The sequence below is a fragment of the Delphinapterus leucas genome, chromosome 8 (genome assembly GCF_059928025.1).
Source record: "Delphinapterus leucas isolate spDelLeu-1000000601 "Yukka" chromosome 8, BTC_Dleu_Yukka2, whole genome shotgun sequence".
NCBI lineage: Eukaryota > Metazoa > Chordata > Mammalia > Artiodactyla > Monodontidae > Delphinapterus > Delphinapterus leucas.
In genome coordinates, this window is record NC_143136.1 from 4,024,140 (window position 1) to 4,051,533 (window position 27,394).

Sequence of the window (27,394 nt, forward strand, 5' to 3'; positions counted from 1 at the left end):
ACGTTGGATGGAATTAACACCATGGTAGGTACTGCAGAAGAAGAGATTGGTAAATTTAATGATATAGCCACAGAAACAGTCCAGAATGAAACACACACACAGAGAAAAATACTGAAAAAAAAAATAAAAGGAACAGTAAGTAGTGAACTAATACACTTGTAATTGGAATCCCCAAAGGGGTGGAGACAGAAGAGATGGTAGAATGAATAATTAGCCCCCAATTTTCTCAAAGTGGATGAAAATTATAAACTCACAGATCCAAGAAGCTCAGGCAACCCCAAGCACAGGAAACATGAAGAAAAGTACACCAAGACACATAACAGTCAAATTGTTCAAAACCAATGATAAAGAAAAATTTAAAAAGAAGCCAGAAAAAAATAACAAGAGAAAAAGCCAAACAGAATAAAGAAGAGGAAACGTGGATGACAGCACCTTTCTCATAAGAAACAATGCAAGTGAGAATGCTCCAATGTCTTATTGAAGCAACATCTTTAATGTCTGGAAACAAAAAAAAATTGCCAGCACTGAATTCTTTACCCAGTGAAAATATGTTTTAAAAATGAAGGTGAAATAAGGACTTTTTCAGAACACAAAAGTGATTCTATCAAGTGAATCTATTACAATGTTCTTGTCCATTTCTTTACTGATGGACAGTTAGGTGGTTTCCCTTTCATGTTGTAAATGCTGAAATAAGCACATGTACATTACCTTTTTGTCCACATGATAATTTTCTAGGATGTGTCCCTAACAGGAGAATTGTTGGGTCATAGGTGAGTGCAACTTCAGTTTTACTTATATTGCCAAGGTGCCCGCCAAGGTGCCCACGAAGGTGCCTGTCAGCACTGGTATTGTCAGATATAATATTTTTCTTTTCTGATGAGTCTGGATGTTCTATTCTGTTGCACTGGTCTGTTTTCCTATCTTTGCCTCTATATAATATTGTGCAATAACATAGATTTATAATAAATTTTAGTATCTATTGGACGAGATCCTCTGTATCGGTTGTTTTGGACTGCCATTATAAAATACCACAAACTGGGTGACTTAAGCAACAGAAATTTATTTTCTCACGGTTCTGGGGGATAGAAGTCTGAGATCAAGGTGTTGGCTGGGTTGGTGTCCTCCGAGGCTCCAAGGGGAGGATCTGTTCCAGAAGATGTAGATGGACATCTTCTCCCTGTGTCTCCCATCATCTACTCTCTGTTCATGTCTGTGTCCATAGTTCCTCTTTTTATAAGGACAACAGTCATATTGGATTTGGCCCCTACCTTAATAACTTCATTTTAACTTAGTTATCTCTATAAAGACTCCATCTCCAAATATGGTCACTTTCTAAGGTACTGGGGGTTAGGGCTCCAACCCATGAATTTTGAGGGGAATAATACCTCCTCTCTTAGTTATTCACCAAAACAGAATTCTAGAATCAATTTCTCCAGTCCCACCAAGAAAATCCCTTTCATTAGAATTGCATGGGATTGACTTTGGGAAAAATGACACATTTGTAATACTAAGCCCTCCTTTTCATAAACATGTAGATCTACCTTTTATTCGAGGATTCTTTTAAGTCTTCCAATAAAGTTGTAAATTTTGCTCCTAATGGCCATGCATTAATCTCTTTCCCATGGCTTACTGCCGTAGACCCCACCCCACCCTGGAGTCCACTCAGCCTTTATTGAGAAGCTCTCGTCTGCAAGCTCCTGGGTCCTGTGTCATTATCCTCATTTCTCATCATTCACTACTTCAAACTCTATGCCAAAATTCTTGAGGTTTTTTCAAACATACCATGCTATAACACAGCTTCCTGCCTTTTCTTCTGTTCTTCTCTGCCCTTCTTTTATGATTTACCCATTAAAGGATGGGCTGAGTTAAAGACTTAACCCAGACAAAACCTTCTACAGGAATCCAACCTTAGCTCAGACCACTGAGCAACCCACAGACTAGTTAGGTGGTTCTTCTCTTTGTGCTTCTGACCATACAACTGTAGTGTCACAGGATCTTATAAAAGTCTCTAGAATGGAGTCAAGCTAACGGAGCCTCTTTGAGGGCTGGGATTGTACCTGATTCACATTTGGATGCCATCAAACTGTAGCACAGTGTTTGGCATACGGGAAGTTATAATAAATATTGATGGTATGAATGAATGAAATAAATCAGAAAGGCCATATTTCCTTTTCAGAGACTGCTAGCTAGGACCCCCTTCTTAGGATTAATAAGCGTGGGAAGTCAAGGGAGATAGGAAAGTGGGCAGGTAAACATTAATTCAAGGAAAATCGGGTCAGACGTGATGACAGCTGACAAGCTCTCCCCACTTTATAAGAGAGAACATCATTTTAGTAGCCAGAATATTTGTGTCCAATATTTAGGGTCCTTTCTTCTTAGAAATTGCGGGATAAAGATGATCAGGGCTTGTCTGTCTCTCCATTGTCTTGGCTTCCTGCTAGCTCTGTCATCACAAAGTTTCTCTGAGACTTGAAGGCAGCCTTCCTAATTGTGGACCCATCCTGGTGCTGCCCCACTGAGATTACCACGGGCCACACGGGATGAAGCCACGGGCCTCCCCATGAGGGCCCAGAGTCCTCAGTGACGGATCAGCTCCTGACTTGAGCCTCAGGGCATTTCCTTTCTTTCCAAATTCTTGGGTGAGGAAGCACCCGGCTCTTGTCCTCAGGTACTGGCTCCACTTAACAAGGAAAACTCAGTGTCTGTGCCTGGGCCTTTTCTCTGAAATTAGTGAGCCGACTGAGGGTTTCAAAACACCCCCAAGGCCACATGGTAAAGGTGACTCTTCAAATATGTTTTAAGTCCCCGGCTTTTGATGCCTTTTATCTTCTCAAAAGTAAGTCAGAGCTTTAGACAGAGCGGTAAGGACTATGCAGTCAAGTGTGAGGCCTGGAGGGAGCTGGGACACACCAGCTGCTCGCAGAGTGCTCTTCTGTCCCCTGTCCCCTGCGCTGGGGCCTTTCTTCTCTCCATGGGAAGATGGATTCGGATGGGCTGTTGAGCTGTCTGTGTCTACAAGACCTTCTCCTGTAAACCAGATGCTTCGCGTGCACCCCTCCTCCCGCGTCCCCTCTTGTAGGACACTGGGACCTAGGGATTTGCTGTTCTCATTTTCTGGAAAAGGGTGATATGGATTCACCCTCCCTTTTGCCCTGTGCTTTGCACAACAGAGATGACCCCCTTTCTCCTTGTGTGGAAGGTCACTGGGCTCGAGTGTGACAGTCATGGGAGATTCTTATGGGAGAGGCGGAATACTCTAGAAAACTGCCTTGCATCATGTTGGTGGTGGGCTACTGCTCTTCGCTTGCTTCCTGTCTTCGGGTGGGAACAGTCTCCTTGCTTTCCTTTAAGGACCTGTCCCTTGCCTATTCCCTGATGACTTTGTGGGACTCCTAGGCAAGCCCTCGCTCCAAATAGCTCCTTCAAGGTCGTGTTGAAATGCTCCCCTTGTGGGTTCTTTTGGGGACTCAGAATGGTCATCCCACTTGTTGCAAAGAACTTCTCATCCCCCTCCATATGCTGGGTGCTCGGACACTATTCGTGGTTTTAATCAGTCCATACACATATTTTAGGGATGGGCAGCACCCCCAGTGGATAACTTCTTGGGGGTAAGCTTCAGCAGCCCCTCACTTATCTGCCATCCTTGAGAATGTATGGTTTCACCTAAGAAAAATGACCAGATAATTGAACCTAATTTTTGTGAACAAAACTTTAAACACTCTACACTTCCATGGGACTTTGAAATATAACAGATGAATCAGAACATACAGAAAACACATCTAATTTAACCTGGTCTTTACCAATCAGAATAGTCCTTCCGCAAATCAGCCACGGCTCAGGGTTGCAAGGTTATGTACCTGACAAGTGCGTTGGCTCGGAGAGCTTTGGTTGGCATTCCTTTGAAGGCTTTCCTTTGTACTTCGAAAACTTCTTTCTCTCGCAGGCAGCAATCGACCTCTCTTGCCATTGAGAATAGTTCCCTTCTCATAGGTTTCTGTGCGCTGGCAGGTCATCAAAGGTGTCTGAGTCCACATGTAGGGAGGGGTGGTGGTGGTGAGTGGGGCAGGCAGAGGCAGCTCTGGGAAGTTTTCAGGAAGGCACAGGTGATCCACAAACTCTCATCTCTGGCTGACCTGTTTCCTCAAATGTTGGTTCAATGATTGAATAAATGAATGAAGTAGAACACGGCAAAGCTGATTGGGTAGAGACAGATCTTCCCGGAGTTCTCAAGTTTCTTCATACCGGTTTCTTTTATACAAGTTCTACAGATTATACAACTTTTATCTGTCAGCTTAACAACACCATTCAAATAATGAACATTGGAAAAATTACTAGAAAAACTACCCAAGTATCATATTGTCAAATTTCTTAGGGAAAATATATTGAGCCAAAACTCTTGCTTTATTTTTTTGAAAAACCAGGTATTGTTGGGTTTTTAGATTTTTCCTGTTAAAATTGGTTCACTTATACCTTTTCAAAGGAATTAAACATACTCTAGGAAAAAGGAGTGTGCAATTGCATGGTGTCTAATATTAGGGATGCTTATTTGATACTATTATAAAGTAAACAGAACTCTGGCATGCAAAGTTCCAGGCTCCCTTGCTACCCTCTGCGTCCTGGTTTATGTTACTCCTGTCTTTTCTAAGGAAGCTACACCCATTGTCTCCTGCCCTGCCATTCAAGTTGCTTTTCTCTGACATCAAAGATTCCTCTGTGATTTCCTTTCTTGGCTCAGCTGCTAACAGGGAAGAATGCGGGCTCAGCAGCGGTGAAATCTCAAGTCATTAAGTGTTTTAAATTCCCCTTTGGACATATACAGTGACTTTCAACAAGTACTGCATTTCCTGTACCTTTGTAAGAGAAGGGGAAATTTAAAAAACATTACAAACTTCAAAGCAGTTAGGTCATCCAACGATCATGTTTACATTTGCATGATTACAGCAGCAAAATGCAAGAGTCCAGGAGATGTTTTGAAGTAAATTGAATACATGATATGTCACAGTAAAAATAAATATTTTAAATCGCTATTGTGTTAACAGATTAATCGCCCTACAACCTCAGTTAGATAAAACGGAGGTGGGAGCATGTAATGTACGGTCATCTGGAATATCTCCAACTACCTCCATGGCGTTCCATTGGGCATTTAATGATGTACTCTAGGTTTTTATGAAAATATGCCATCTGCTGCAGCGTGACCCAACTACCCTACGGGGTCAGCTCTTCCTGAACATTAGTCCTCTGCAGGGTGTACACTGTCCAGGGATTCTCTTATAGACAATATCACAAAGTGTTTCTTTAATTGGAAAAATAGAAATAAAGACAATAATTAACAGAAACTCAGTTGTACTACAGGTGACCATGTTCATGGAGTGATTTAATGAACAGTCAACTTCTAAATAGCTAGCCTGGGTGGGATTCTGTTTTGGACCACTAGAAGTGTCTCTGGCCCGGACCAAGGACTGGGAACTCCTCCTCCTGTTTTCGTTTCATCATCAACACCAGCTTGACGTGGATGATGGGCTATTCCAAAGGGCTTTATATATTATAAATATTTACTTATCGTATTTACTTCTTAGCCCAAGTAAGGCCTTTGTGTTATATGCTCAGATGCCCTCTCTGCTCCCTGGACTTTTCCCAGATTACAATTTTATGTACACTTGCAAAATTAGTTGATTACTGTCTCTTCCCCCCACTCCCCAGCAACCCCGTTGATCGGGAGCTCCATGCAGGCAGAAATTAGTCTGCATTAAAATTAACAGCTGGGGATGGGGAGGGATAAATTAGGAATATGGGATTAATAGATAAGCACCACTATACATGAAATAGATAAACATCAAGGATCTACTTATAGCACAGGGAGCTATATTCAGTATCTTGTAATAACTTATAATGGAAACAGTCTGAAGCTGTATACCTGAAACTCGCACAACATTGTAAATCAACGAAGTTTAACAAATAAAAATGTTAACATCTGATTGTGATTAGGGCCCACACAAGTCCATGTGTTCTGTAGTTGTTTAAATGGAAAATTAGAAATAAGGATGTTGACTGAAAGTGACTAAATTGTGCTTATGAATGAACAAGTATATAGAGAGAGTTCCTGAACAAGTGGCCCGTAGATGACTGATGACAGGTGCATATTGCGTGGGTGGGGTACTTGCTTGGTGCCCCGTGAGAGGTGCTCCGTGAATGTCTGTGAATGAGTGGATGTCAATACTCACAAAAGTGCAGTGAATTAGGAGATGTTATTCTAGTTGTGTACGTGAGGAAACTGAGGTCTAAAGAGCATGGGTTCTGGGCTCAGTAGTGGGGCTGGCACCAAAGCTAGGGCTGCAGGGCTGCAGAGCTGTACAGGCTTGACCATAATATGAACTGTCTTCAACCCTCTCCTTTGTTATGACCTGTGTTATCTTCTTGCGTCCAGAGCCACCATTGCTGATTGCAGGAACTCAAGACCATTATGGTCACATTAAGTCAGTATTTCTTTAGTGTGGCAGCATTCCACGGACGATGCTTGTAAGGGTTTTACATGACAGATGCATGAATATTTTTATTTGTTAGTTATATATTATTTTAATTTGAGCTGAAGAAAATATAATTGGAAAACATAACTAAACCATATAACTGCAACATGAAACCAGACTTTTTCATGGATATTATTGCCTACGATGGAAATAAATTATTTAAATTTTCCAGTGAATCAAAGAAATACATTAAATAACTAGTGATGGATGTTTGCGCGGACAAGGTAAACATCATAAAGCGTTGGAAACACTGCTTAATGCTATGCAACTTTCAGCCTAAGTGAAAAACATTCTCTTTGATCTGTCTTGATCTCTCTTCACAAAGTTTCATCTAACCTACTGCAGGCAATGGTGAAAGTCTTCTCATGGCAAAAAAGGACACACCCTCTTAAGTGGGAAAAACCATTGCTTTATCTGTCTTGACAATAAGAAGGTTTATGCTTCTGCCCCATGGGGAAACCTTAGACTTTCCAGGAGAAGAGTTTGCTTTGAGAGGTTCCATTTGCAAACCAGTCCCCCAAACAAAGCACCTCCGCTATCTTTCTTGCTTTCTTTGCAAAAATCCCCTGCTGCCCTGAAATAGGAGGATCAAGGGGAATCCCTTCCCCTGGAGTAAGGAAAGGTTATTGCTGCTTGTAGCGGAGTTGACAGCCAGGCCTGGGTAAGGGGCTCTTCATAATATTATTAAAAATTAATAAGCATTTTAAGACCAGGGACTTGCCTTATGAATAACTGACACTCTCCCCTCCCCTCCCCCCAGCCCGCTCCCCCCTGCCAAGATATATGCAAATCATGTATCTTTCAAAAAAAAATTATGCTAATTGGATGAGGAATGAGTGGATAGTTCTTCCACCACTTCCCTCCAAAGTAGCAAAACACTAGTAAAACTCATACTTTTACAATTATAATATATTCTTTAATGAGTTGAAAACAGAGTTGACATCCACGCTTAGACAGTACAGGAAGCTCCCTTGAACTTTCAGCTTGGAATGTGAAATTTGGGAAATCAAGAGATACGGAATTATTCCTTATATATTAAGCAGTTTCTCAAGGAAATTCGTTGATATTTTTACTGGCATTAATGGTGTCCTTTCAAAATTCATGTGTGCACAGAACCCGTGAATGTGACCTTATTTGGAGATAGGGTTGTTGCTGATATAATCAAGTGAAGATGGGGTCACAGCTGAGTAGGGTGGGTCCCAAATCCAAGATGACTGGTGTTCTTATGAGAAGAGGGAAATCTGGACACAAAGACACAGACACAGGGGGAACTTTACGTCATGACAGAGGCACTACGGGATGACAGATAGGAGTGACCCATCTACCAGCCAAAGAACTCCAACTCTTGCCATATTACTGGGTTAGGTAGCTTACAAAATAAATTTTGTGGAAATGTCACAGCAGTCTGCAATTTCTCCGTGAGTATTTTACAGTTTTGTTTTCTGTTTTGATGATTAAGAAATTAGTATAGACCTACTTGGGATTACCTGGAAAACCCTTTGCCATGTTATTTGAAGCCCCACATTTACATTAACCATGCTCTGTGGTCTCATACAATAAACCTAATGTCACAGGACAGCATCCTTTCCTGTTTGCCACCGTGTCAAGTTGAATTCCTCAGCCAGGTATAACCACGACCATTTTCACAGATGAAGACTTCACTTTCTTAAATTATCTGAGGACAGAAGACTTTGATTTGACGTAGCTTAAAAGACCTAGAACTGCAGGGTGATACTCTTTGTAATCATCCTGGATTAGTGAGAGCAGAGGCATACTTTATATGAAAGCAATAGTGCTGCCTCAGCCAAATATGCAGTCATAGTTTACTTAACAATTAAGGCTTGCAGAGGTTAGACAAAAAGCACGGTGCTTGAACTGAGACCTCACACCACACCTCTTGGAGTAGACCAGAGACCTGGGGCCATGGCCGTCCCAACACTCCACTCTCGCAAGGCTGTGACTCCCAGGTCCCACCTTCTGTGCGTCATGGAGCATCACAGCAACAGCCGCTTAGCAGTAAATGTAGCAGGAGATGGGCCATGGGGAAGTTTTTATTAAATGACATACTTTGATTTTCCATCATTGCATTTGGAATACACTTTTAAAATGATTGGCCTGTCAACATAATGGATTGGCAGTTAAAAATAACTAAGAGAATATGTAAAAAAATAAAAGGGTAAGTTATGACAATAATAATGTTGGTGATTCAAAAGATGGTCCATCAAGACAAATAACAAAACGCATTCCAGGCAATGACAAGCCAACATAAAGCCACCAATACATTTTTCTATTCAACACAGAACTAGCAATTTTGTTTTAGCAAAATAATGCAATCTGTCATATCTAATGAGTGCCATTGATCTGGATATCATTTGTCTTTAAGCCTTTCTTTTTGTATGTTCTCTGTAAATGTCAGTTGCAAGTGAATAAGGGGTTATGACTAGCTTTACGTTTGTACATATTTAAGAAACATTATAATGAAAGAATTTGTCAACCATAGGAATCCATGAGAATTATTTTCCTTTTAAAGGAAATGACTCAAGTTTGAGCAGTTCAGTCCTAATGGCATTGTAGTCTTTTCTGCATTTTATTTTCAATTTTTGAAAAACCACATTTTCAGTATTTTCCTGTGATTATAAAGGAAACACATGTCTCTTGCAAAAAGTAATTGTTTCTTACAGAGAAGCAAAAAGAGGATGAATCACTGAGAACTTCTACTTCCCACACCATTTTAATACCTATTCTTTTAGGGGTTTTCTATAAATATTTACTTTCATAAAGCAAAAATGAGATGGAGCCATACATTTTCTTTCATAATCTTCTTTTATCACTTATACATTCATGACTATCACAGGATGTTAAAGGGAGACTTTTCTACTTCAGCGTTTCAGCATTGAACAAGACAATCAATCTCCCAAAGGTGGAGTGGGTCACGGAGTGACGATGAAGCCACTTTCCCAGCATTATCCCTGTCCCAAATCTGCTCCAAATGTGAATTGAGACCAGGTAGGGGGTGGGAAGAGGGTGAGCTGGGACCCCTTTGGGGAGGGTTGCCGACGTGCTGAGCATCCCCCCTTCCAGGGGGACAGGAGGGTTGCTTCCTGCACACCTGGAGCCAGGTGAGGGGGTGTCAATGGGACCCATCGGGAAGCTTCGCCCATCTGCTGGAATTTGGGGAGCATGATGTCTGCCTCACAGAGGAGAAGTATCAAGGCCTGAGGCTGTTTTAGGTAGGTGCTATGGACTGAATTGTCTCCCCAAATTCATATGTTGAAGTTCTAATCTCCCCTCCATGCGACTGTGCTGGAGACAGGCTCTTTAAGGAGGGTAATTAAGGTTAAATTAGGTAGTCAGCGTGGAGCCCTGATCCCAGAGAACCGATGCCTTTATAAGAAGAAGCTCCCTCTCTCCTCCACGTGAGGACACAGGAAGAAGGCGGCTGTCTGCAGGCTGGGAAGAGGGCTCTCACCAGAACCTGACCGTGTTGGCACCCTGATCTTGAACTTACAGCTTCCAGAGCTGTGAGAACTGAATGTCTGTTGTGTAAGCCCCGCAGTCTACGACATTTTGTTGTGTTAGCCTGAGTGGACGAGGACCGTGGGCTTGAAGAGGCAACGGTGAGTGTGCTAGGACGTTACCAGGGGATGCAAGGGGCTTGACCAGTCTCTGAAAGATGACTCTTCCTACCTGTGTGTAGGTGGATTACACATGCGCACACACAAGCCATAGGACTGATAAAGAGAGAAAAAGAGAAGGAAGCTGGGGAGTGAGGGTGGACAAAGGGGGAGGTTTCTGTGAAGGATGTTCAAGTTTGCTCCCTTTCCTCAGAGGTCACAAATATAACCTCTACTGACCCAGGGAAATACCTGCTACAGCTATGAGCTGAAAGTCCCAGGTTGAGCACAGCTGTAGGTCTGACTAGTAGGATTACCGTCAGAGGTAAGGAACCCCAAACAGGCCAGTCTTCTTTGTTCAAAAATAGTATTGAAAAAGCAGCCACCTGAGAAACTCCTTCCCGGCCCTGACCTTCTGTCTCAAGAAGAAATTCTCTTGGGCTCTCTCTGTATGGTGGCTTCCTGTCAATTAACACAAGCACATAAACAATTTCTCTAAACTTCACAATCTAACCCTACCTCTATCAGAGCATGTAAATAAAATGTCAGTTTGTTGACTCTTCTAAATGTCCCTTATTTTCTCCTTTTTTTCCTATGAACATCTGTATATTTCAAGAAACGTTCTTTTTTCTTCTTCTTCTTTTCCCAAAATAGAGGGAGACAAGCGTATAACTAAACATATAAAAATGCAGGTGACAGTTTTCTTAATGTTTTGTATTCTTTGGATGGAGTCATAAGGGGTGCAGCTTTGGAAGCTGGCATGCATAATCTCTCACCTGTTCAAACATCACGGTTTTGCAAGGTTGGTCCTTCTGTCAATCACCACCTGCAAAGCCTTTGCTGTGAGCCTGCTGAGTCAGCCAGTGTCCTAGCCGTTGATGGGTGGAAATCTCTATTGTGTGTGTGAAAGCTCCTGGCAGGGCAGCTGGTGACTGTTATTAGCTGAATGGAATGATATTTAAAGATATGATTAAAAATGGGATGTAAAGAAAAATAGGGTGTCAAGAGCGTCCAGACACTCCCAAGTCTTCGAAGCCTTACACGATTCTAATTTCCTGCGGGTCTGCTTTTTTGTTTTGTTTTGTCTTTTCAATTAATGAAGAATCAAGGGAGTTACTGGAACTCAGATTTGAGTCAGAGGTTAGAATTTAGAGTCTGACAGCCCTCAGGTGAATTGGTGGATGCTCTGTCCTTTCTGGGTTTGGGAGATGATTTTCTGATTTCTTGCTCAGATTTCTCAAGAGGCCACTGAGAAGGTGGTCCATGGGGTCCCCAGTCATGAGGAGTTTGTGCCCATGGAGGTTACAGAAGTCAGCCTTGCAACTTCCAGCATCCTTTGATGGCACTGACGGAAGAAGTAAAGAGGTCATGTCATGCTTGCTTCCTGGGAGGCTGAAAGGGCAGACTAGAGGCACATATTACGGTGATTGTCTGGGTTTTAACTCAGACTTATGGGTGTCTAGATCCTGGCTTCCTTGCGTTGTTTTTTAATTGGGGTATAGTTGCTTTACAATGTTGTGTTAGTTTCTGCTGTACAGCGAAGTGAATCAGATATATGTATACATACACCCCCTCTTTTTTGGATTTCCTTCCCATTTAGGTCACCACAGAGCATTAAGTAGAGTTTCCTGTGCTAGGCAGCAGGTTCTCATTAGTTATCTATTGCTTTTTACTAGCCATGTGACTCTGGGTAAATTATGTAAATATTCCGACCCCCAGCTTCCCCATCTGTAGAATGGGAATAACTGCCAAGCTCATAAAGTTGTCATGCAAGTCAAGTGCAGGGCCGTCACGGGCACGAGGTCAGCCCTCCTCTGTGACCAGCAGGGGTTGAGGGTCATTGTTGTGTATGCTATGTCAAATAAATAATAAGAAAGACCCCAGCAGAGGAATGCCATGCCGTTATTTTATCATCCTAGGACTTGTACAGGATATAGGTCTTGGTAAGTGCCACGCTGCGAAATCATTTAACAATGATTTGGGAGAGAAATGGTACGTGCAGTAAAACGGATGCTAAGGATCTTTTATGGGGAAAAAAAGGCAAAGGAATACAAACTGTGCTTCACTTTTTCCTGGACTAGATTCATATTCAGAATTTTATGGTAAATGACTTATTCTGTTCAGATCAATGTCATCCCCGGATACCACATTCCCACCTTTATCAAGATCCTCTGGTGACAGATCTCGGTCTTTAGTGTAAAAAGTACCTTAATCTTGTGAGAAAAAAAGAGATGCATGGATGATGGATAAAACTGAAAAAATGAAAAAAAGGAGATTCTAAGGACGCAATCAGAAAAGATATAGTAAAGGGATGAAAAAGCTCATACGAAGGATGAAACACAGTTATAAGCCTCCTACGTGTATCTAACAGGCAGGGGTCTCAGAGTCTCGTTACTCAAGAGAGCGCTGAAAAATTAGCAACAGGACTATTTTAGCAAACTGGTGCACTTAGAGGGAAAACGTATTCTACACCCATCAAAACTATGATTGAGCAGTTGCTTAAAGTCCGGGTTGAACTCAGGTTCATTAGATTTAAAATGACCTTGGCCAACTTATAAAATCACCATCAACTTTGAAAAATTGTTAAATTCCTAATCACACACAGCAACTTGATTTAAACAGGCCTAATCAGCCCCTCCCAAGGACGGCCTTAACTGACCTCCTGCAGTAGCAGCCTAATTAGTTGAAGAGGAACTGCCCTGATGGAAGGTTTAGAATCTCCAGCGGGTAGGTCCCTGGAAGAAGGACGCTGGGCAGTCCAGTAGGGCGGGGTGTCAAGAAGAATTGGGAAAAGGCTTTGAGAGCCACTTGGAAGCTGGGCTGTGGGTCTCTGGAGTCTGTATACCTTCGCTTGGTCTAAATTATTTTGCAATTCCAGGCTGTCCTCTCTCTATTCATATTTTGTAATTTAAAAGAACAAAGGGAAAAAAGAGGGCTAGAGATCCTTAGAAGTTCACTCTCCTTTTGGGTGATAAATAGTCTTTATTCTGGGTGATAAATAGCCCTAATTCTCCTTTCCTAGCAATGTAACCAAATGACTTTTTCTCAAAAGAAGTCAAAACTCTCTAAGGAAATCATCTTTAGCTAGTAGAATTTAATTCTGTTTTAAACCCACTGTTAAGTCCTCTTGTGATAAAACCATAAGGTTACCATTATATTTTCCTCATTGAAAAGGATAGCCTACAAAATGGAGTTAGTTGGAGATACTGAAACGTTTTCTTAAAGGAAAGTTTCATCCATAAACATGATTGAATAAAGCAAGTCTTTCCCAAAGTGGGTCTGAGGACTGTCAAAGTTTCCCTTCACATATTTTCAGCAGAAGGACTTTTCTATTGTAACTACCTGGGGATATTTGCAGTCATTTCATTTCCAGTCATTTACCCCACGAACGTTCATTGCACACCGACTACATCTCAGTGCTGTGCTGGGTGCTGGGAAGAGAGAATATATAATGCAGAGTGAGGAATGCAGAAATTTCCTGAGAGTCTCTCTTTCTGTGGAAAGGCTTCCTTGAGGGTTTGAAATTTGGGTTGGACTTGGGAAAACAAACAAGGTCCCTTTCCGGTGGCCACGGTTGGGGTGGGATTTTGTGTAGAGGGGACAGCAACACCCAGTGGGCACAGTGGCCTGACCTGCAAAGAGGGTGCTCCATTGTTGGAGTGTCAGGTGAAAGGTGGGGGGCGGGCATTGGGATGGACCTGGAGGGGTGTGCAGGGGCCAGGTCATGCCCCCTACGGAGCTGGAACTGGAATCTGTAGTCAATGAGGAGCAGGGAAATGTCTCAAACAGGAGAGAGAGATTAGCAGTCTGGTGTTTCAGAAGAATCCTTGTTAATAAGGAAAGGAGTATTTGGAAGAAATGGGTTTAGATAGATGGAGACCAACTAGGCCACTGCTGCAATAGGTCAGTTAAGGCCATCGTGGGAGTGGCTGGGAAAGTCGGGCTTGAAAGGTGTTCAGAAGGGACGCTCCTCACTCATCTTGTAGACCTCGGTTTCTAGATGCAGAAACTGCAGAGGTGCTGGTGCTGCCAGTCCGGATACGGTCTGCTGTAGATGGGATGCGGAATAATTCAATTTGTCTACTTAGAGATCTAGGAAGCTATGGGGTGTGGAGAGGGCAGCTGGATGTAGGCAGGGCTCTGGAACAGAGGGATATTTAAGAGTCATCAGAAGGTAAGTGGCAGCTGCAGCCCTGGGGGCTGAGAAGAGGAAATTCCACAGGAGAGGGTGGTAGCCCCTAAGAGGCAGACACAGATTGCAGTGGTTAGATGCTTGCTCAAGGCCACATGGATAATGCCAGAGGGTAGGGACTGGGTCCCCTGGGGCCAGTGGGGCCAGGTCACCTGATTCTACCACCTGTGCTGCTTTTCCTCTGTCCCACCTCATCTTCATGATGCCGGAGAACTTATGTCCTTGTCTCGATTACTCAAAAAAGCTAGAACATTTGTAGAATTCAGTGTGTTTGTTCTCAAAGGCAAAGTTTTGGAACTAATCAGAGTATATTTGGCCTTTTAATCACTCACAAAATGAATGCCTTTTTGACTCAGGGAAAGCAGTTCACATATTATTGAAAATTTTAGACCAGAGCATGGACTTCAAACTCCTTAACAGTGGATAGGACTTTTGTACAAATTTAAATAAATGGATAACAAAATAAATAAATTTGATAGATGAAAGTGGGTTGACCTGATTGAAGGAGGGGATGGGTTCTCTCTGCCCCAGTCATTGGTCCTCCTTTTCATCCCTGGGGGAGAAGGCACTGGACCCAATGGTCGTCCCCTAGTTGGGTTTCCCAGTGGTTGTACGGGGTGATATAAGGCCGAAACCAAGTGTGGAATGGCAGACGACGAACAGCGGGTGGGATGGGGAGGTCTGGGAGATGCCCATATTGATGCACGCATCTTGATATTCATTGGTCTCAGACATCAAGGGTTACTGTGAATTTAGCGGTGATCTTAAGTGAGCTGATGTAAAGTCTCAGTGGCCAGCCTCTTTCAGATGTGTTCACTCCTGTCATACTTACACAGCCACCGCCAAAGGGAGGCCCTAAAATCACATCCGCGTGTTATTCCTCTTCCTACCTACCTGCGTATGGACTTCCTACCTCTGGCCCTAGCGTGGAGTACGCGACTGCCCTCCGATCTGCAGCAGCTTGGTTCCGAGGCCAACGCAGGGAGTCCGAGACAGATAAGGAAGTTCCTGTGAGTGACTGCCATGCACGCAGAAGGCAATCTTCCGCAGGTATTTGCTTTGCGGTTAGTTAAAAACAAGCAGCAAAGTGTCTGATGTCATGCCCTTTACTTTAGTGTTAAGGATATATTACAATTTGAACACAGATGGCGGTTTTGTTGCTGTATTTTTGCTGGATTATCGGGAGAGGTGGGGAAAGGTATGAAGTGAGGTGAATACCAGACGAGAAACTTGAGAAAAGAAAATTCGCTTCAACTCTGAGTCTCCCAGTCGCATGTGATTGAACTTTTCTTTCATTGTCTTTTTTTTTTTTAACATCTTTATTGGAGTATAATTGCTTTACAATGGTGTGTTAGTTTCTGCTTTATAACAAAGTGAATCGGTTATACATATACATATATCCCCCTATCTCTTCCCTCTTGCGTCTCCCTCCCTCCCACCCTCCCTATCCCACCCCTCCAGGTGGTCACAAAGCACCAAGCTGATCTCCCTGTGCTATGCGGCTGCTTCCCACTAGCTATCTACCTTACCTGGTAGTGTATATATGTCCATGTCACTCCCTCACTTCGTCCCAGCTTACCCTTCCCCCTCCCCATATCCTCAAGTCCGTTCTCTAGTAGCTCTGTGTCTTTATTCCTGTCTTACCCCTAGGTTCTTCATGACATTTTTTTCCCTTAAATTCCATATACAAGTGTTAGCATATGGTATTTGTCTTTCTCTTTCTGACATTGTCTTGTGAATGAGAAATGTTACCTGCCGTATCAGTAAACAAATGATGCTGCAGAGTTCAGCCGCCCGCAGCGGGGCGCCCTAAGGAGCCTCAGGATGAGAAAACACAGGATGCTGGTCCCAGGTAGCTGAGATGCGGATGGTTTCTGATTTCAATGAGCCCAGACTCCTGCATCTTCCCATACAAAGAAACATGCTAAATTCCTTACCTTGAGATACCTGGTTTTCTTTAATTAACAGTAATCTTTTAATGTTCTGACTACCTGGTCTTTGTTGAGGAAACCTCTATATATCCTGGCCCCTCCCTTGCCTCTTTGGAGCAATCTGAGAGCTGCCTCCCAGGCTTAGGTCCTCGGCAAACATAACATAACCTTCAAGTTTTAGGTTGTGCATTTTTTTCAGTTGACAGTCTCCGTGAACTTCTGATGGTGACTATCTCACTTTGAACATATTGCGTTGCCACAAAGATTCCAAATTTCAAAGATCCCCGGGAGGTTAGCATGTTCATGGGTGCAGGTTGGTACAGACCGATTGAAAAATACATAAAAATACTTACGTGAGGTCATAACTCGTTGGTCCAAAAGCCCATGGGCACATGTTTAAAAGACATGAGACTTCTCTTTAGTATGCAAGTGGCACCTGGTGGCCACAGTGACTGCAAGGCTCCCTGAAGTAGGACAGAGCTCTGATATTCCCCCAGGGGTCTGCCACCCACAAATTGGGAACCATGGCCCCAGGAAGCAGAAATCCTAGGATGTTTGGTTTCAGAGTTAATTTTCCATAAAGAGGTAGAATCTAATCTTCTGGTGTTGTCATACCCCCTTATCCATCACAATAAAAATATGCTCAAAGAAGCGAAGCCCACTCCAAATGTCTTCTATTGGATCAATATGGTAGAGTTAAGCTCTGTTACCACTGAAAATGGCAGTTACACAGTGGGTAAGCCAGACAGGAACTTTGGGAAACCGATGCACTGGAAGCCTCTGGAAGTTTATGAAGAACAAAAAGTGTGGTGAGAACCAAAATATTCTTTTTGCTCTGGGCTTTGGTAAAAAGATCCAGGATGTTGAATCATGGTTGCCTGGAGGAGTTTCAGAGAAATGTGACCTTGGTGGGGTCCAGGTGCCTGCTTCTAATGGTCTGAATGGATTTGGATACAGAGCTTACAAAAGAGGGGGACTGGTCAGAAGATGCCTTCACTGGGCTTTGCCAGGAAACTCAGGTGGGCACTGGCTGTTGGCACCAATGGGAAAGTCCTTGACACAGACCCCGTGGGGAAGCTGGTTGAGAGGGGATCCAGCTGCTTCCTCTGATGTGGTCATGCAGAGGGAATATTTTGTTCATCTCTTCGTCCACTCATTCAGCGAATATCTGGGGGTACGGTGGGTGGGCACAGGGGGTCCCTGCTCTGGTGGAACCTTTGTTCGGGTAAGGTGTGGGGCAAGGGGGACAGACAACAAGCAAATAAACAGGTAAACGTATAGAATACTTCCTGGTGTTCAGTACCATGGGAGAATGAAGCAGAGAGAGGAAAGGGTAACTTAGCACAGGGTGGTCCAGGGAGGCCTCCTGAGAAGGTGACATCCGGAGCAGAGCCCTGCAGGAAGTGTGGGTGTAAGTCACACAGCACTGGGAGACAGGAGTGTTTCATGAAGAGGGAGCATCACGTGCAAAGTCCCTGAGGTGGGAGCCAGGAGGCTAGCGGGATGGAGCCAGGCGAGGGGGAGGGAAGGGCGATTACAAGATGGTGTCAGAGGGATCGGATGAGGCCTGCTTGAAGGAGGATGTGCTCCCAGTGAGGACTCACCGCGGTAGTGAGTGTTCTGAGTGAGTTGGAGACCAGGGATGCTTTTGAACGGCGGAGGTATGCAGTCTGACTGGCGTTTTCACTGCGTCACTGGCTCAAGAGACGCCTTTGTCCATGGAACTAACACAGCCTGACTTGACTCTGTCCCACATGGAGATCAGACTGTCCCTACATAGGATCATAGACACACCTCGGGCAGCTCCAATCTCCCCTTCTGCAGTCCTGAATCCCATCGATGGCTCTGAGCAGGGGCTGCTCCCCACGGGCCAGGCCACAGGGCCAGAGCCCCTCCCTCCTGTCACCCAGCTCAAGTTCCTTAGCAGGGTTAGACCCTGGTCCCACAGCCCCACCCTTGGAGGTGAACCCGGGGCTCAACACGTCAAATGTGCACCCCGAGTGTGCCTCGTTTTCCTCAGTGCTGAAGGCCATTCCCGCCACAGCTGAGATGTCCTCTTCTTCTGGATTTTGAGATGTTTGATGAAACCCTCAGTGAAATTGGTTATTGAATGTCTGCGTCTACTTCTTGAATCTCATCACATTTGTGACCACCTGGGAAGCCGTTCTACCTGACAAGTACCCATTTCAATTCTGCACGTTAAACAGCTGTGCTCCAGGCACATCCCCACCTCTCCCTCACCCTCCCTCACCCTCAGCTTTTCTCAGTGCCTTTTGGGGCCTCATCCCTCTCCCCCCCCATCTCCCCCCGATGTTTGTCTTCCCTCCCAGGTAGGAGACATTAACTTAAACAAGGCAGCGTATGCCTATGGCTTGGGTCTGGTAGAATCAAATTGCTTTTTGCCAAAGGCCACTGTAAAACTTTTACCATGGGAAGCAAATACAGTTGGCTTTCAGAGTAAGAATTCTAGTGCAGTTTTGGAGCGTTGGGGTACCTTGCACAGAGATAATTGCACAAGAGGACTCTAGACCGTGCAATGCTGTGTCATCTTAACATGTCTTTACGTATAATATAACTTTAGCTCTGAGTTCTGAGGTTTTCATCACCTGGGAGAATACGAAGCAGTCAGAATCTGTGCCCGAGCCATCTTGGCATCCTTTCTCACAATCAGTATGACCAGCATCTCGCTGCCAGCCCTTGGCAGCCGCGGGGGAGCCCAGGGGAGCAGGGCACGGTCCTCCTCTGTCCAGGGACTCACGGTTTCCTAGGGAAGAGGCCCAGGTAAACGGAACCAGGGATCTAACCGGAGTGACAACAGGGTGACATGACTAATGCCCTTGAAGGGGGGAAGGGCTGTCATGCAGAGGACGGACCACCGGAGTCTTCAGGAGGAGGAGAATTTTCTCCGGGGCTAAAGAGGATCGGGGGTGGGAAGTAACCGATGTTACTTCCTGAAAGCGGCTTCCAGGAGCAGGGAGGACAGGCGTGGACGGAGCCTGCAGAGGAGTCACTGCTTACCTAACTTGTTCCTGAGCTTGTTCAGAAGAGCCAGCTCTTCAGGGCTTATTATTTTGAGGTCCAGGGAGTTCTTCCGGGCATCAAGAAACTCCAGAAATGATATCCAGAAGTTTCCATGCCTGTGTATGTTTCCCGAGGGAGACTCCACAGTGTCAGGTGATTCGTGAGGAGCCTGTGTCCCTGAGGCTAGAGCGTTGCCTCTGCTCAGGGCCCGCTCACCCCTGCTTTCTGTCTTTGACCCATTTCCATGTCCTGCCCCCTCCATCCCTGAATCATGCTCAGTTCTCCCGCGTTTCTGAGCTGTAGCCTCAGGATCCTTCCCGAGGCCCCTCGCACCCGCTGGGCTGGACTGCTGGCCGCTGGGCATGGTGGGTGGCCGGGAGAGACAAGATGAACTTGTCTGAGTGCTCACTTTGCTCTCCATGTCCCTCTGATTTCCATGACGGGGTGTCTGTGTGAAGCTTTACAGCAAAAGTACGAAGGTCCCAGAGGAAAGTGGGCTCCTGTCCTGGGGTGTGGCCCTGGGGGGACATGAAGCAGGTGCAGCTGGTGATGGAGGAGGAAGGGCCTGGACCAGAGAACCAAAGGGCTGCCAAGACTGAGGAGAAAGACAGAGCCGGGAGCTGGTGGCCGTCACAGGAGCCATGCCTCAGGTCTGGCCTGTGTGGGCCCAGGGCAGACCTGGGCCTGGGGTCTGACTGCACAGTGCCTTGGGCTGGGGTCCAAGAGTGGGTTTGGTTCTGGTTCTGCCCTCACTGTGAACCTTGGGCAAATGCTTCGTGTGTTTGGACGTCTGCTTTCTTGACTGAACACGGGAAGGTGAAGTTCTCCGTGATCTCTTGGTGCAGACAGCTCCCGGGAGTACTCATATTCCTAGACGGGTCCACACAAAGCACTCAGAAAATCTTAGCAGAGCTGAACTGAATGCTTCTCTGGATTGCACGGCCATCTCTTCATCATACCCTGTATGGCCAATAACAGAATCTTTAACCAACTAAGTAAGTGCCCGTTGGCATAAACAAATGGCCGGAGACCCTTGACCAGCAGGAACACCTAAGCAGCCTGGCCAGGTCGCGCACCCCGGATCAATTAGAAACCTAACACTTGTTTCGAAAATGTCCTTTCTGGCAGTCTTTAGGGAGTGAATTTTTTTCCAATAACGGGAGAGCTGGAAACGACTCAACTGGAGGAATAGAAGCCCCCAAAAGACGTAAGAAAAGTCAATGACAGCTTCTCAAAAGACAGTGAAAGGGTGAGCTGTGACAAAGTGAGAGAGTGGCATGGACATATATACATTACCAAACGTAAAATAGATAGCTAGCGGGAAGCAGCCGCATAGCACAGGGAGATCGGCTCGGTGCTTTGTGACCGCCTGGAGGGGTGGGATAGGGAGGGTGGGAGGGAGATGCAAGAGGGAAGAGATATGGGGACATAGGTATAACTGATTCACTTTGTTATACAGCAGAAACTAACACACCATTGTAAAGCAATTATACTCCAAAAAAGATGTTTAAAAAAAAAAGACAGGGAAAGGGAATTGATAGTAAGGAAAACATCCTTGAATGTTTAGCATAAAAAAGAGGACCGTGCACAGTAAAGCAGGCGACCTTGCTGCGCCTGTGGCCAAGAGTCGTTTCCAAATAACTTTCGCCTTTCATGTGTGAAGAGCGATTCTCTGTCTGTTTCTACTACAACTGCCGGCAGCAGCTCTGGGTCTGGGGGTGAGTCCCTCAACATGCCCATCTGTGAAGAGTCGAGGCTCCCAGGGCCACGCTGAGGACAGAGCGGGCAAAGGATGTTGAAGGGACTTAGGAGAGCTCGAGCCTACCCAAGTTGAGTGTTGCATGGTAGTCATTAGTAGGGACCACTGGCGACAGCTTTGCTCTGACCTATCTTTATGTCATTGGAGCTGGTGGTGACTTCCCTCATGTCACCCACCGGCCACCAGGTGGGCTCAGCTGCCCTGGCTGGTGGCTGCGGGTCCCTTTGTTTCTCAAGGCTTTTTGAGTGTCCTTTCCTCAGAAAGCAGGTGCTGGGATGGAGAGCCGTCTTTCCTGGTAGAAGAGGCCGTGATGCACTTACTTCCTTTCCAAACTCTCCTCCTCCGAGTGTGGGGCAGTGTGGGCAGTGGTGGGGGGTCCGAGGGGATTCCCTCCTTCCCAAGAGCTCCAGCGCAACCCCCTTTAATTCCTCCCTTCACTGGAGAAGGCATTTCCCCAAATGCTCCATCCTTGGGTCTCACGGTCCCCCGGGCATCTCACCCGCTCTGTCTTCCAGCTTGTGTCCTTGGGATGCTCCGTGTTCAACCTCCCAATGGACCAGTAGCTCCAACAGAGTGCCTGGCGCACAGCAGGTTCTCAACAACTATCTGGGGGATGGACACACTCCCTGGGCTCCCAGACCTTCCGCTCCCTGATCCCGTTGCACACGCTCCCCTGAGCTCACGCAGGGGCTTCTTCGGCCTCCTGTCCCCCTGCTCGAGTCCCTTAGCAAGGTTAGACCCTGGTCGCACAGCCCATCACTCGTTCTCTCTCTGCTTCTGCACTCGGCTTCTCCGTTCTCCCTGCAGCTCTCAGCGCCCGGTACCCTCATCTCCAGCCCCGGTGCCTCTGGGAATTCCCTCTCACTCTCCCTTACCCTCTTCTGAATGAGTCAGGTTAATAGGACTTCTCTGTCTCCTTTCCTTCTTCCTGGAGGAGGCACTGGCTTCTTCCTTCAGCCCAAGGCGAGTCCCTCTGTCTGGGCTCTGGGTTCCACCCGAAAGGTCTAGGGTCTCCCGTGACCCCTCCTCTTTGTATCTTCAGCTTCTCCCATCACTGTTTCCTTCTTCAGCCTAGAAATATGCTCTGTGGTTTTGGGTAACTGCACACACCACACGACCAGAGCAGTAGCAAACCTTTCTTGGGCCCCATGGAGCCGTGAGATGCTGCTTTATCTCCTTCTGTGCCAGTTATTCGATACACGTGAAGTGTTAGAACAGAAGAGAGATGTTAGGGGCTTCCCTGGTGGCGCAGTGGTTGAGAGTCCGCCTGCCGATGCAGGGGACACGGGTTCGTGCCCCGGTCCGGGAGGATCCCACATGCTGCGGAGCGGCTGGGCCCGTGAGCCATGGCCGCTGAGCCTGCGCGTCCAGAGCCTGTGCTCCGCAACGGGAGAGGCCACAGCAGCGAGAGGCCTGTGTACCGCAAAAAAAAAAAGAAAAAAAAGAAGGGAGATGTTAGTTATCACCATCATCATTATCTTTAGGGCAAATATTCTCAAGGTTTTCTCTAAATTCACAGCCTCCACGTCTTCCTGTCCCAACAGCCCCTCAGGTCACAGAAGCTACAGTGTGGCTTTGATTCCACCACACCCTGAGAGTATTCTGACCAAGGTACCATTGACACCCTAATCACCAAATCTGAAGGAGGCTTTGGTCCTCTTGGACTTGTTGTCATTTGACCCATGGGAGGCTCTCCTTGTCCCTGAAATGCTCAGCTTCCTTCTATTTGGAAGGCCTTCCCTCTGCGGCCACCCTCCCAGGCATCTTTGAGGCTGACCTTTAACCTTTGAAGTCATTTGGGGCTCAGTCCTCGGACTCTTTCTCTTTCCCATCCTCATCCAGCCAGCGGGACCTCATGCAGACTCCTGGCTTTGAATGCCATCTGTATCCTGAATGCCAGCAAAGCCGTCTCTCCGGCCCTGGGCTCCCCCTGGAATTCCTGTGCATCCACATCGCTCCTTAACATCTCCTCTGGGATGCCCGCAATAGTCACCTGACGCCCACCCCATCCTCATCTGAGCTCCTGAGCTGTCCACCAAATCTGTTCTTCTTCCACTCTTTCTTCAAAGTCAGTGTATTCTTCCTATTGCTCAGAAAAAATGCTTGGAGGGAAGCACTTTTAAGTCTTTTCTGCTCCCACTGCCCACCCCCCTACACACTACCACCACCCGCCCTCAGCCCCCTTCAGACCCGCTCCCTCCTGGGTTCCTGCACTTCTTCGTGACCCGTCTCCCTGCCTCTGGCCCTGCCCCGCCGTGCCCTCCCTCAGCGCTGCTGGAGTCTCTTGTCAAAGGGATCCTGTTACAAGTCAGATCCTGCTTCTGAGCCCTCCTCTGAGAAAAACTCCCCATCGGCCCCCCCAGCTCACTCAGCCACTGCCCGAGTCTCATTAAGACGCCCCAGGGTCCCATGATCCTGTGTGACGCTTCCCACCCACCCCCTAGCTCATCCGCTCAGGCCATGCTAGCCCGTGCCCTGCGCCCTGGACACACCAGTACACTCCTGCCTCGCTTCCGTGCACAGTCTGTTCCCTCTGCCTGGATGCTATTCCTTCGCGAGGCTCCTCCCTGATTTCTTCCAGGTCTTCACTCACGTGGCACCTTCTCAGGCCCCCAGAACTGGCATTTCAACCCCCTTCCTAACGTGACACGCTCACTTCTCTGCTTTATATTATCTGTCACAATATTTATAGTGAATATTCTATATATTTTATTATTTATCTTGTGTGTTGCTGGCCTCCCCAGTTTCTCACTGTAATAGAAGCTTCATGGGGCAGGGATTTTGTCAGTTGTTGTTCTTTTTCTCTAGAAACAGGACACTGGAGCTAAGCACAGTCATGTGCCCTCATGTAAATGAGGCCTGGGAGTTCAGAGTCCTAGCCCGGTGGGATCCGGACATGGTGACATAGGTCCAACCTAGGAAGGGGAAGAAGATGGACAGGCTGGAGACCACATCGCAGGGAGGGACAGAGGGACCCTGAGAGAAAACCCTCCACAAATGAGCGGGAAGGCTGGGGCAGGGACAATGGAGGACAGGGCAGCATGTTCAGTTCTAGTGAGGGTTACACTGGTATCTTTTCTGACCCACTTTCCCCTGAGAAAACAACTCCATGCCCTATAAGACCAACACCAAAGCTAGTAGGATCCCTGACTCCCAACCTCTTCTCCTAGAGGAGATCCACTGGGAAAAGCCCAAATCAAACAAAAACATGCATTTTCTTAATAAATGGAGAGAAAGAGGAGAGCAGAGGTCGCCAGAAGCTCTGAAACGAGTCACCTGATGGTAGCAGCAGAAAGTCTAGGGCAGGTGCCTCTATTCTGGCCATTTCCAGGGCGGGGGGGGGACAGGAACTGATTCAGAGGGGGGGCCAGGTGGGGGATGGCTTCTCCGGTCACAGCCACGGTCACAGAGAGGGTGGCACTCACTCTGCCGTCCCCTCAAGTGGACAGACGGTCCAGCAGACTCAGCGATGAACAGCTAACATGACCATTTTATATGAAATGGGAAACGCAGATAGATGCCCCTTTGCAAAAAAAAAAAAAAAAAATCATAGTCAATGTACTGTTATGAACCTTTTCCATTTAAAAATATGGCGAGACTATTTTCCAGTCAATAAACAAATATATACAATTTCATTTGAATTGAACAGAGAAGATGGTGGCTATGAGGTCCGCGTGATTTTGGACCTTGTGGGCCCTTCCCTGCTCTAAGGTTTCATGACCTTTATGGCAGCAACATGCTGGTGATTGAAAGAACTCAATGAAATTACCACCTTATTGAGCCATCAAATCTGTCAAAAGGAAATTTAGGCTGAGTGGCAGGAGATTTTTTCCCTCATAGCAGGAAAATCTATGGGAACGTAAAATTATTTCCTAGGGAAGTTGTTAAAAATCCATTATGTGAGCCATTTATAAACATGTTATTTAGCAACATCTTACAAAAAAATGTTGACCGCACATCATCAACAATATTCCTATATTAGCAAGATGGACCAGATGTCTTAATAAGAAATTTTTTCAAATCCACTGATGATTTAAATTATAGTATTCTATTTTTTTACAGGATAAAGAATGTTATTTTCTTGCAATATGAAATGTAACATCAAATGAAACAATTGCTTTATAGTTATCTTTTATAGCTTTCAATTGGTGAATTAGGACAAAATACAAAAATCTGTGTAACTGCAAATGAAGGTAATTTTTTAAAAGTCAGATTAGTTACGTGAATATGTCCTTAGAAGACACAAAAATTGATTTATTACTGATTAACATGATATATTAATATTAACATGGTTATTAGGACATACTAATTAAAATGACCCAAGGGCAGGTGGGGTGGGGGAGGAAGGGCATTATAGGGAGGGACTCTGGTTGAAGGGATGATGAACAGGGGTAGGTCCAGCCTGAGGTTGAGAGGGAGAGGGTCCAGGGGCATATTTCATACTTGAAAGATCAGTCGGGTAAGTCAGGTACCACCCAAAGTGCTGGATCAAGATATCCCACTGAAGCCAGCTGGCAGCGAGCTTTTTAAAATCAAGCATAACGACCCCAATATAGAGGAGAAATTAACTGGAAAATATTTATTCATAAGAGCTACCGCTCTCTATATAAAATAGATAAACATCAAGGACCTACTGTATAGCACAAGAAACTATATTCAATACCTTGTAATAGGGCTTCCCTGGTGGCGGAGGGGTTAAGAATCCGCCTGCCAGTGCAGGGGGCACAGGTTCAAGCCCTGGTCCGGGAAGATCCCACATACTGTGGAGCAACTAAGCCCGTGCGCCACAACTGCTGAAGCCTGAGCGTCTAGAGCAAGAGAAGCCACGGCAACGAGAAGCCTGCACACCACACTGAAGAGTAGCCCTGAGTAGCCCCCGCTCGCCGCAGCTAGAGAAAGCCCGTGCGCATCTGCAAAGACGCAATGCAGCCAAAAATAAATAAATAAATACGATAAATAAGTTTAAAAAAATACCTTGTAATAACCTATTATGGAAAAGAATCAGAAAAAGAATATATATATAACTGAATCACTTTGCTGTACAGCAGAAACTAACACATTGTAAATCGACTATACTTCAACTAAAAACAAAGGAGCTAACGCTTAACGGATATTCCTCTATGTGTTTAAGGCATTAATAGTGCTCTGCACTTCTAGACATCAGAGTCGGAGAAAGAATGGTGCATGGAGCCAGCAAGGGATCAGCTCCCAAGTTCTTAATTTACAGAACTACCTTAAAGGGGCAGAGAAAATTCTGGAATGGTGTTTGAAGTGACCACTGTAACATTCTCCAAGCTATGGAAAATATTGAAGTCAAATATTTACAGTACTGTAGGGCTCACGTGCAATGTAAAATAACCTCCAAATTGAGAACATCTGGGAGAAAAGTCTTAAACAGAGGCAAGTAATGAAAGCAGTAATAAAAATGCAGGCGATATTTGTGAGGAAGTCTAATGAAGAAGGGAAGCTTTTTTTTTTTTTTTTTTAAGGTAACAAGGCTACCTTCCTGCAGTGAGCTCAAGGGAAATGATTTGATTCTCTCTGACTGAGTTTACAACCTGCCAAATGAAAATATTGCTACCTCTAATTTCATGGAATGAAATAATTACTGATGTACAGAACTTGTAGATGGCCTTAGATTTTAAAACACTAGAGGAAAAATGGATATATATGTGTAACTGAATCACTTTGCTGTACAGCAGAAATTAGCACAACATTGTAAATCAACTATACTTCAATAAAATAAATTTAAAAAAAGAAAGAACAGGAAAACCCAAATTAAAAAAAAAATGAAAGAAGTAAAACAGATATATGTATATATGTGTGTATGTATATATACATATATGGTATATATACATACATATTTGGGATCGATCCATTGAAGAACGTTTTTCTGGATTATAGGAAAACAAGAGGGAGACTGAATTTAGAGAGAAGATAAACAATATTGGCTTTGGTTGCATTCAAATTCTGATTCCATGTCTCATTGTTGATCTTAGGCAAGCTGTCTTAGCCTCTCCCAGCCTCAGTTTGTACATCTTTAAATGGGGCTCTTACAGAAGTTAATCGAGATAATGCTGACAAAGCTCTTGCCCTTACACCTGGCACAGACAGAGCCAATACCTGGGTTTATCATCACTGCTGTTATTACACCTTTATTTAAAAAAATACAAGGTATCAAAAGGAGGTTAGATTTCCATCAAACAATAGTGACCCAACAAAAAGTATTTATAAACTCTCAAGGGTTTAAACTCTCTCTCGAGAGCATTTTGGATGATAAGCCTCAGAATATAATGGGGTAAAGTATTTGCTTCCTGTGGTGAGAGCAGTTGCATGATTGCACAGGAGGGCCA